We start from the raw sequence: 12,896 nt of genomic DNA, 5'->3' as shown, positions 1-12,896 counted from the left end.
ACTGAAAAAATCATATGTTTCAGAGACGTTACAGTTAGGAATTAGCATTTAAAAAACCTTTGAAATTCACGGAAAAAAACATAGGTTTCATGAGTGTTATAGTTAGCTGGACATTTCACTCGTACAAAACCATAGAAATTCCTCTGTTATAGTTAGTTGTGCTAACTATAACTCGCGCGCCCGCAATGCCCTACTGATGATGTCACATATTACATCATTCATGACATGATCAGTGACATCACTGATGACATCACTGATGACATCTCAAATGACATCACTGATGACATCTCAAATGACATCACTGATGACATCTCAAATGACATCACTGATGACATCATCCATGTGACAATCTGATACACCTCATCACACACTAGTATAACCTTTGATCACTCACTGTAAAATACAGAGTACCATATTTGAAAGCATTGACACAAACATACCAGTTACTACATACGCACTCACTGATTCCTAAGTCTACACACACAACTGTCCATTTAACCCACAGAATCACTTATACATGCAGTCGCTGATCAATGGTAACACTATCAAATGTACTCATACACCTATATAGACATTGACACATCAGCAGTCATCCTAGTCGGTTATGCAGTGATGCTATTCACTCATGAAAAGAATCAATCACACTTACATTTACTCACCTACACAGTTATACACACAACACCTGATTTATACATACACATAGTAAATCATAGTTACTATGTTAAAAAATCACTATTACAATGATACACTCATTCGTACAGTTACTCTCACAATCACTGACTCTTACATATACTTATTTATATACACCAACTCTCATATACAATGCCTTTTATTTTTCTACTTTATTGGAGATGTACCAATGACACATATATTCACTTACCAACACACAAATAAACACACTCAGACACCCAAACAACTGTTTCCATAAACACTCCTAAACCCATATGCCTAGACAATCAACCACTCACACATCTACGCATAGAGTTACAACTCCCCCACCCAACCACAGATACACTCAGTCTCCATTACAAATACTCAGCCAACTAATCAATAACTAATTCAGACACTGATGGAGTTAGTGACCAATTGATGCAGCAGGTTATGCAACACAGAGACAGTGATACACACATTCACATAGTTTGGTTACTAACCCATATATTTAGTGAGACACATTTAATTACTCACTTAAACAAACAGTCAGACAGCTACTAAATCCTCCATCCAGACAGTTATATATCCACTCAATCTTCAATACAGATTGGTATATATATATATATATATATATATATATATATATATATATATATATATATATATATATATATATATATATATATATATATATATATATATAATAGATATATCAATTTCAAACAAAACCACATTCACTGGATGATGTCATCAGTGATGTAATTTGAGATGTCATCAGTGATGTCATCGGTGATGTCACTGACCATGTCATGAATGATGTAATATGTGACATCATCATCAGTGCATTGTGGGTGCGCGAGTTATAGTAAGCACAACTAACTATAACAGAGGAATTTCTATGGTTTTGTACAAGTTAAATGTCCAGCTAACTATAACACTCATGAAACCTATGGTTTTTCAGTGGCTGAATATATATATATATATATATATATATATATATATATATATATATATATATATATATATATATATATATATATAGTCAGTTTTCTTATTTTATTGTAACTAACTTGTGTTACAAAACAGCAATGTCCATCTAGGGTTTATAGATAAAATCTGCACCAACTTCCAAAATAGCTGTTTCAATAATCCTGGAGTCATAAGCAATTGTAATAAAAATTGCAAAGCATTTCAACTGTTATCTTAGAATGTATTGTTTCTACTTATCCAAACTGAGTTAGTGTCAGGTCTTTGTAAACCTCTCCAACCATCTGTCTCTGGGTTGGAAAATAAATGCCTCCTTGCCCATAGCTGGTGGAAGCTCCAGTCCAAAGTACCCGATCATAAATGTGACGCAAACCTGATGCAAAATCTTTTTAAAGCTGGGCCTATACATAGAGGTTCCTATAAATTAATGGACCAGTAGAAGTGGGCCACACTGTGGTCAACGCCACCCTAAGAAAAAGGTCAGCACCAGCATTTTTTTACAAGCAAAGTAAGCACAACTACATTATAAAAAAGAATCACTGTTCATCTCTGGACAAGTCTGATCAACATTATTACACTTAGAGGATCTCAGCAAGAGATGCGTTGCATTGCACCACTATGGGGGTGGCGTAGTGAGCAAAAGAACAATGGAATAAACCAGATCTCTTGACTGGGGGTGAATGTTTGATTCATTCAGCATTCTGTCCATCATTTGTTCCTGCAACACTTTTCACTCTAAGTGAGATGGATTCAAGCTAGCCTGGCTGATGAGGGGTGTTACCGCGAAACCGGTCCCAGGATGCTTATTTCCGGTCCAGACTGGACCTGGCTTGGCAGTTCGGGCTGGACTCTTCCCATGAGGAAGAGGGTCAAGACTGATTTGCATATGGCAGGGTCCAAACTGTGGTGGCGTAGTGAGCAAAAGAACAATGGATTTAACCCTGATCTCTTGACTGAGGGTGAATTTTTGATTCATTCAGCATTCCGTCCATCATTTTTTTTCCTATAGTACAGTTTGGAATCCCCTGCAGGTCGGGACTGGTGCCACCGGGCTTCCAGTTATTTTACTCGTGGGCTGGTACGGTGAGGGCTGGTTTCACTGCTACAGCTGCTGCGGACTGGTTTTGTTGCTGTGGATCTGCTGTGTTCCTGCCTCGAGCGTTATAAACAAACAATTCAAAATGGTTCTAAAGCGAGCTTTAAAACCATCCATTTTTGCATTTGGGTGGTTCCTGTCTCCTGCAGGTAGAAACGTGGATGGCCAGTCCCCAGCAGCAAAACCCACCATCCACAATCAGGGAAACTGTCTCCATCCTTCCAGTCCACTGGGAAAATGCTGTGCTTGCAACCCTACATGCAGCATGAGGGCTGGACTGGTAAAATGTTGTCCTGCTGTACAGTGGCGGCTGCTGCTAGTAGGTAGTGGGAGGTGGGGGGCAGCAGCAGGGGAAGGGGGGGTAGTTAAATTAAAATAAATAAATAAACTTACCTGATCCTGCGGCCGCCTCACGCTTTTATGCTGCTCTGTAGCCCTGCTGCTCCTAACAGTCCCTGGGACAGGCTTTCCAACTAATCCAGATGCTGCTGTCATACGAGAGCAGTGCCAGGATTGGCCTCAACTGGCTGGTTTGACGGTCCGCTCAGACACAGGGTATCTGTGCCATCTATTTACAGCCGGGTAAGAAAAAACTAACATGTGCGCATGTGTGCTTGGTTGGCCTGAAGCGGCCAGCCAAACAGACATGCGCCTTTTGATGTGCACCAACTACTCCTCTGTGTTACCCCTGCTCTGCCCCGCCCTGCACACACTGGCTCATCCGGCAGCTGAAAACTACAACGATAATAAAATATTGTTTTATTTTTCAGCTGCTGGCTCTGAGCCAGTAGGGCGACGCTCCTCCGCCATTGTAGAGGAGCCGCTGCTGCTGCTGGGTTTTCCTGCGTTGTGCATGTTTGCTTCCAGTACTGATAGTTGTGCTTGTTTTTCTCTGTTCCACTTCTTCACTTTTCTTCTCTTTAAAGACTCCAATAAATGCTACAGTCCTTGCTCCGCCATCATATCAGACTTACCACCATCAAACAATCTTTCGCCACCATTGAGACCTGTTATGCTTCTATTCTGTACAGCAGCTGTTTAACGTTTTACCCTGTAGAGACTGAAGGCAAAAGATTGAACTTTCAATAGTTTAAACCAAGGTCAAGGAACAGAAATCTATGGCCAAGTCATAATTCAAATGTCAAATTAATTGCAAAAATACACAGAATGTCATAGGATGTCAAAATCATTAGTAATAATATAAACAATTTGTTAAGGTCCGGTCTTATGCTGAAAAATGTCAGCTTGTCTCTTGGCTCGGTTGATCAATAATGAGAAGGACAAGTGGAAAATGCCTAAACGTATGTTTTCGATTGAGAAGGCTGATTTGTACAATCCGACCTGGCGTTTACTTTTTCTCAAGAAAACATACCCTGTATTTCTTTCAATTTTTTTTCATGGTGTTAGACTCCCCTCCTTTAGACAAATTGACCTTTATTCAAGTTATAGTTGTTAACGATGCATTCTGATAATTATCAGAATGACATGGGTATATTTAATAAGCAGTATAGCTCTTTGAAAACTGTTTAAACTGCTCAGTTTCATGAGGAAGTTGAACGCCAATGTTTCCATATGCAGAACACTCCAGTGACCATTTATGTCTCAAATTAGACTTTAGTGAAGAGTGGCCTTGCCCTCCCTACTACAGTGAACTGCCACCTGCTACCAGCCTGCGTATCACAAGGTAGTGGCAAAGGTGAGGGCAGTGCCAATTAAGTGATGGTACCCCTTCCTTCACAAGCAACCACCCAAACTCCCTTCAGTGTTAGGGCTGGTTGGTATTTTCACATGGCCTTGCAGGGTGGAAAGATGGCGGTGATAGTGGTAGTGTGTGCCTTCATTTACCGCAGTGTGTAGGGGGTAATCTCCAGTGGTTCTCTGAGCCTTGTATATGGGGAGGCGGATCACAATACTGCGGCATCAAAAGACACTCTTGTAAAGCCACGGATTGCCTCCCTGTGGTGCTCAAAGTATCATTTGTAGGTAGTGCCACTCCCCTCCCCACACCCCCATAAAAGGTGAATTCTATGGATTTCCGTGCCCAAGCCTCATGCATGCACACTATCCAGCATTCCAGTTTTCTTAGGGAGTATTAGCGCATTCCTGGAAAGTTCAACTTTGAGATTATCAGGGTACACTAGCTCCCTTGTAACATGGATTACCAAACGTCAATATTTTTGGCAGCAGTGCCAGGCACAAATGGTCAAACAAAAGTGGCGGTGGTACATCCTGGAGATTATCCAGGGACGGAGATCTCCACCGGCCACTGTTTCGGCCAAATTGAACTAGACACAGCATGGTGGTGCAGTCCATCGCTCTGACATTTTCTCACCACTCTCCAGGTGCCCTGCAAACACAGACAACTATCACTGATGCCTGCGGGGGGTGGGATGGAATGAGTTGTGCCAGAGTTTAGGCTATGAAAGTAACTCATGTGGGATTACCACATGTTTAATTCCACCCTTGTGGCATTACCACGTGTTTAAATCTACTCTTGAGGCATTGCCACATGTTTAAGTCCACCATTGTGGCATTACTACGTGTTTAAGTACACCCTTGTGGCATTACCATGTGTTTAAGTCAACCCTTGTGGCATTACCATGTGTTTAAGTCTACCCTTGTGGCATTACCACATGTTTAAGTCCACCCTTGTGGCATTACCATGTGTTTAACCCTTATGCAGTACCAAGTGTTTAAATTTACCCTTGGGGCATTACCAAATGTTTAAATCTACCCTTTTCCCCAAAAATTATTGTCTATGGAGAAAATTAACTTCTGTGCACACCTTTAGAGATTATAAAAAGGAAATTTGTATTTTAATTCTTTGAAACATTTTTTGAATATGCTATTTTATGGTCAGTGGACAACAAGACTGGAATGGGAAAAAGCAGTGTTGGCAAAAAATTTCAAACCAGCCGCCCCAATCTCTTTTTCTATTCTTGTGTGTCTTTCTCCAGACATGCATCAATTTCATGTTTCTCTACTCTCCTGCTCTCTCTCTTATCTCTCGCCATCCCACTTCTCTCTCTCTTCTCTTGTATTCTCTTTCATTCACCTCAATCCCTCTTTCACTCCTTGCTCTCAAGGCACACGGCTGGTTAGTGAGTGCCAGGAAATCTACTTTTCAGAGTTCTTCAAACGTGGGTTGAACTGGTGCCCATCCAATGTGAAAAGGAAGCTGTTTCTAACGTTTAAGAGCAAAGAGAACAAAGGAGAGACATCAAGAAGAAACACATTAACCGGTGGACGGCCACCGGCTTCCGACGCCACAGAGGGTGTGTGCGGAGGACGTCTGGGGGCCGTCCGAAAACCGCCCACTCATTAAATCACCCGCACTGGGGAGGAATTTGCGCTGCGGTCAAACGTTTGATGCCGAGAAGCAGACGGATGGGCCTGAGGTGAAACATAAATGGAAACCAGGGACCATGCATAGGAAGAACTCCAGAGAGTGACCACTTTCAAAAGCAGGATGCAGAAAACAAATCCTAAATAGAAGGTCTAAAGGGAAACATGTGAATGTGGTAAGTCAGAGAAAAGATGAGAAGACAGGTGTTGTGGATTTTCTGAAGTGACGTAATCATAAATTTAACAAGACCAACATAGAAAGAAAATCAATGTTAGAGATGTCAAAGTTCCAAGGTTTGGGAGGTCATGTTAAAGCTGAAAAAAGCAGGAGAGACCAGTACTCAAAGAAGCAGCAGATTTGCACCACTTTGTCTCAAAGGGGTGTTATGTGGCTGTATTTTGGGCAGGTCAGCACAAACTCCCATAGTTTTTGGCGCAAAACCCAATCTACTAAAATTGTCAGACTGGGATATGTGGCACAAAATAATGCCTCCTTGAAGCAGGTGTCAATTTTGATACAGGCTTTTATTTCTTCTACATTTCACGCATAGGATGTATGCTGCACAGCACAGTATACATCCAAAATGTGGAATGTGTTTGAAATTGCCTAGGCATAGAATTTTGAACTCGAAGGGAATGCTTCCTGTACAAATCCTACTCTAGACATCAAGCATACATCACTGTACCATGGTTAAAAAATTGTCCATGGTCTGCTTATGCTCCAACACTGCGAATAACAGCAGTAGAACGGTGGCGCCCTGTCAGTGCACCCCCTGAGGGCAGCCTTCTAGGTGATAAAATGGGCTCCCATGGACGCCTAAGAATGCAGTCACTTACTGGACTAGCCTGCAGGGGGTTTGGAAGCAGGCACTCCTTATTCACATAATGCGCTGTCCCTAAGGCAGTGGGAGTGCACGACTGCCCTGGGTCAGAATATTCACCACAATAAGGCACCCACTGAAAGGTGCACCATGATACAAACAGGGACAGTGCGTCCCATGTATAACACGGGCCCAGGTTTTTTTCAGTCTACATCATCAGATTGATCATATAATGCTTATGTGGCCTTCCATGCTCAATTTAGCTTTACATGGATGCTGTTTGATTACACGTATCTAACAACAATATGCCTAGACAGAACCTGGGTGACGTACATTTTGAAACTGAACAAATTCTATTCAATTAATGTCTCATTTTATGTTAAAAAAAATGAAGCACTTCATGGAGGTAAAAAGTGCAATTTTAGGGGTCAAATGAAGGTCAATCAACTGTTAGAAATTGGGTTCCTGATTGACTGGGGTGAAAACTCTGGTCAAACAGTAACCACAGTCCTGGTCAGGGTGATCACAAACACACATTAAATTATCTTGTGCTCACCCTGTGGTAACTTGGCACCGCGAAGTCAGGCTTAACTGAAGAGGTAATGTGTAGAGTATTTTAACAAGACTGCAAACAGTAAAACAGTGAAACACCAGACAAAAAGATTCCACACCACGTTGGAAAAATAACTCTTCATTAATAAATAAAACAAGACCAAAATGACAAAAATCTAATAAGTAGTACTTGAGATATGAATTTTAAAAGAATGACCACAATGGAGCACAAGATGGATACAGGGACTGAGTGAGGCTCGCTGAACAAAAGTACCTTAATCCTGGTTGGGACAACAAAGATATGGGGTGCAGCCGAGTGATGCGTGGGTATCAATATCGCAATCGTGGTGATGCGTCGATTTTCTGACGCAAAAGCAGCGATGTGTCGGTTCCAAAGGTGATGCGCCAGCTCCAAGGGTGAGGCACCGGTCCTGTTCGCTCAACAGCAGAGATGCATCGATTATACTCTCTCAAGAGGGGATGCATCAGTTCCGCTGAAGCAAGCACCTTCGGCCAACATTAGTGGTCTAGGTACATGAGCAGGGAGGGTGGAAGTATTGTATGTCCCTGAGACTTCAGATCAGGAGGCCAGTCAGTTAGTCCTTGGAGTCATTCTGGGTTCAAGTGATGTAAGCCCAGCCTTTATCATCCAGGTAAGAGAGAGCAGCAGGCAGCAGGGCAACACAGCAAGGCAGCAGTTCTTCCGCAGCAGCAGTCCACCAGAGTTTTAGTCCTTCAGCACAGCAGTTCTTATTCCTGGCAGAGTGGTTACAGGTCCAGAAATGGACTGAAGTGGTGGTGTCAAAGTACAGTGTGTATTCCCAGTTGTACCTTTGAAGTGGGGAAGACATCTAAGAAGTGTCTTGAAGTGCACAGAGGTCCTCCCTTCCTTCCCTGTCTCCAGACTCACTACAGGGAGATATGCAGACCTTTGCATGGGATCAGGGCACAGCCAATTCAGGTTTTAAGTGTGAGGCTGTGCCCAGCTCCTTCCTCCCATCTTCTCAGGATGGCCCATCAAGTCACTTCTAAGTTCCCATTGTCTGCGGCTGTCTAGAGGGAATACAGAAGGTATAGCTGTCACCCACCCCAGACAAGGGCTCAGAGAGAGGCAGCAGGCATGAAATGGCTGAAGTAAAAACATCATGAAAGGGGTGGTATGCACACCATATTTTCTTAGGGTTAATTTTATAGTCAACATTATTATTTGGCTTATCGCGTGCGTCCCAGGGATATGCAAGCCCATGCAATGTAATAAATACAAATGTGGGGAGCGCAGATTCTACGCTCCACTCCCTGGTGCACTGCTAGAACTGGATAAACTATCCAACACATTTTATAACGTTCCACTTTTCTCTAAGTTAATCCAATGGTAAACAGTCTTTTCAAAATTTTCATTTTCGCCACATCCATAGCATAATGTATTTTGGAGGCTTTTCATATTTGCGTGTGCCCATCCGGACTTCTTCATAAATATGATCCAAAACGACAACAGGTAGTTCTGAGCAGCATCTTTTTATTTCAAACCCAATGCATTTCGGGCTGTAGCATCAGCCCTTCGTCGGGGGTCACTATAAAATCAATTACAGAAACAAACGTCATTGCCAAAATAGCGTATTTCACAGTATACGCGAAATACTATATTATTACTCAAAAGAATTCACCCTCAGGTTCAGAATTCAATATTCTAAAATAATCATCGTGTATCCACCAAACAGGCTCTACATCGTCACATTATCCAATAAACACCGATATTACTCCTTGTCCCCAGTAGTTTTGTGCTCAGACCCTCTATTCAAGTGAAGCATACTTAACGTTCATTTTTACATTTCTTTGCTGAATCCTTTTTTTTACCATATTCTAGCAATTGGTTAATGTTATTCTCCAAGTACAGAGCAGTTCAAATCCTCTTCATACTTTCTTGTTTCCCAAACGGCCCCTTCCCTTTCAGTATATGCAAAAGCTGCACGTTTAACTGTCATTAGCCTAAGCCATATTTTTCATTACGCTCGCACAACTGCATTCCAAATGATTAAACTTGCCGCTTTACCTGCTAGCTCATTTTCATATGGTCGCTCAGCAAGTGCTTCCTGCAACCAGAAGATTCTTATGTGTTTGGCTACGTTTCCAAACTCCATTATAAATCTACATGCTCCACCCCTCGTTAACAAACCACCTGATCTACTAAAACTACTAATGCTTCCTTATGGACTACGTGACCCAGCCTGCATTTGCTTGTGAAAGAAAATAACTGTCATCAATATAAAAACATCGTTGGTGTAAAACACATCGTTAACATGAAAAACATCTTTGCAATTTCTATTTGTTTTTGCTTTAGGAACGTAATTTTTAACGTGATTGCTGCCCTGAACTTTGCGTGTTCCCAGATGTGGGATATTTCGTTTTTTTCACACTTTATTCAGTAGTATCACGGGTGCAGAACCAACAGGTTGGGCTATTATAATTAAATCATGAAAGGGGTGGTATGCACACCATATTTTCTTAGGGTTAATTTTATAGTCAACATTATTATTTGGCTTATCGCGTGCGTCCCAGGGATATGCAAGCCCATGCAATGTAATAAATACAAATGTGGGGAGCGCAGATTCTACGCTCCACTCCCTGGTGCACTGCTAGAACTGGATAAACTATCCAACACATTTTATAACGTTCCACTTTTCTCTAAGTTAATCCAATGGTAAACAGTCTTTTCAAAATTTTCATTTTCTCCACATCCATAGCATAATGTATTTTGGAGGCTTTTCATATTTGCGTGTGCCCATCCGGACTTCTTCATAAATATGATCCAAAACGACAACAGGTAGTTCTGAGCAGCATCTTTTTATTTCAAACCCAATGCATTTCGGGCTGTAGCATCAGCCCTTCGTCGGGGGTCACTATAAAATCAATTACAGAAACAAACGTCATTGCCAAAATAGCGTTTTTCACAGTATACGCGAAATACTATATTATTACTCAAAAGAATTCACCCTCATGTTCAGAATTCAATATTCTAAAATAATCATCGTGTATCCACCAAACAGGCTCTACATCGTCACATTATCCAATAAACACCAATATTACTCCTTGTCCCCAGTAGTTTTGTGCTCAGACCCTCTATTCAAGTGAAGCATACTTAACGTTCATTTTTACATTTCTTTGCTGAATCCTTTTTTTACCATATTCTAGCAATTGGTTAATGTTATTCTCCAAGTACAGAGCAGTTCAAATCCTCTTCATACTTTCTTGTTTCCCAAACGGCCCCTTCCCTTTCAGTATATGCAAAAGCTGCACGTTTAACTGTCATTAGCCTAAGCCATATTTTTCATTACGCTCGCACAACTGCATTCCAAATGATTAAACTTGCCGCTTTACCTGCTAGCTCATTTTCATATGGTCGCTCAGCAAGTGCTTCCTGCAACCAGAAGATTCTTATGTGTTTGGCTACGTTTCCAAACTCCATTATAAATCTACATGCTCCACCCCTCGTTAACAAACCACCTGATCTACTAAAACTACTAATGCTTCCTTATGGACTACGAGATAACAGCTCTGTCTCTAGTTAATATCTGTCTATTTCAGCGCTGATACAGAAATGCAGTTAATGATCACCCGTTAATGATTGTGGATAAACCCCTGGGTTTATTTCTAGATAAAGTGGTTGCACTTTAGGTACACCTAATAAGTGCTTTTTTCCAAATTCATTATTTTGACTTAATGGTATGTGTTGTTGTGAGCGACGCCTGGTGTGTCCTAATCTTCTTTTTATGTGTTTGTTTCGCTACTCAGAGCGGTGCCCTGTTTTACCTGCGCTGTAGCCAGGTGAGGTGGGACTTTTCTCTCCTGCTGATTTGGTGAGTGAGCAGCTACAAATATGTGTGTTTTGTGACGGATGTGGATAGTCTTTAATTATAGGACACCACATTCCCGCTATGAATGAGATGCTCATGAAAGAGCACACTGTGTTAGAAAGATGAGCTTCAATACAGTGTTCTGTATCCAATTCTGTGTGTCCTTTTGTTTCTCTCCACATGTGTGTCCTGTTGGAAATGGACCCTCCACCTGGTCTGAACTATATAGTCAGGAGAAGGATTGTATCACTACAAAATAGGTGATATTTTATCTATTCTTTTTTCTTCACAATTTCTCTATACAAGCAGTAGCGTTAATGGTCTTGAGGAAGCAGCCAGATACTATGGTGATCTTATTAGTCTGCAGAAACATGTCGACCTTATATCTAAAATAGTGGTTATTTGTTTACACCACTACGCACTTTTTTACCTTAGGATAGAAGAGAATCCAAATAAATTTATTTTTCTCTTCCTTACCTAATTTTACATCTTTTCTTCACAACTTCACTTTGCACGTTAGTTCTAGCACTGCTTTCAGTCACCACACTATTCATTATGTGTTTTCCTCACACTGGGTACCACTTATAGGATTAGGCTTCATAACAACTGCCAATCCATAGTGGGTCTCAAAATCTACCTTCGGTGAAGAAGGATCCCAGATGATGAAGGGCGCATCCGAATGGTGACTGATGGGAATCTTTTCACAGTGATGAGAGACCCTATGTGTATTTCTTAAAACACTTTAGTAGTTCTTTCCTTATCCTCTTTTCCTTCTATCTCACCACGTGGGTTTTTCACTAGTACATACAGTTGTTGACCCTTTGCTACCTGTTGTTGTTTTCATTATATTTAGGGATAGTAGCATTGTTAGGTCGTTAAATCATCCCTTAGACCCTCAACCACCTTTTTAGTTAATGTATGTATAATGTAGCAACAATGCGCAGTTATTCTATTCACACTTTGCCTTTACCGCTAGCTGCTCTGCCATGAGCATAATTGTCTGCTAGTAGTTTTGGAACAGGGGTTAATTGTGCAGACCTTGGTAGATTAAAAGATCCGAACCAGCAGGAGATTCTGTTATTTTATTTGCCCGACACAAATTGTTTCTCGTCTGTTGGTATAGCGCAGTACTACTTAAAGCCTCAACCTATTTTCTTCTTAAGGGATTTTGAATTATCCATGTTTATAAAAAGCACACCAAGTACAAAAGCAAGTAGGAAGAAAACGTCCTTTTACGAGTAATCCAACGTATTGTTGCTCTGTGCACTGTGTCTTTTCCCAGCGAATAGAAGAAAGGTAACAAGAGTGCTAGACGCAGAGGTGCAAAAGGCGAATCGTGAATAACAAAAGGCACAAAGGACCAATTAACATGATACATCAACAGGGCACTGAGTCTCTCTGACTTACGAGTTTTATTTTGACAGAATGCATAGCGTTTTTCAAATGTTTAAGAAATGCACCATTATCAAATTATTTTGGCTTTTATTGTACTGTTATCTAGTTAAACCAAAACACTAAGGTGGAGTATTTGCAATGTTTAAACGCTTTCAAAACAAAACACTCGGAGTCTGAATGCCAGTCAGGAGAGAGAGA

The sequence above is a fragment of the Lissotriton helveticus genome, chromosome 9 (genome assembly GCF_964261635.1).
Source record: "Lissotriton helveticus chromosome 9, aLisHel1.1, whole genome shotgun sequence".
Lineage (NCBI taxonomy): Eukaryota > Metazoa > Chordata > Amphibia > Caudata > Salamandridae > Lissotriton > Lissotriton helveticus.
The sequence above is the reverse complement of the archived record's forward strand: the minus strand, read 5'-3'. Positions refer to the sequence as shown.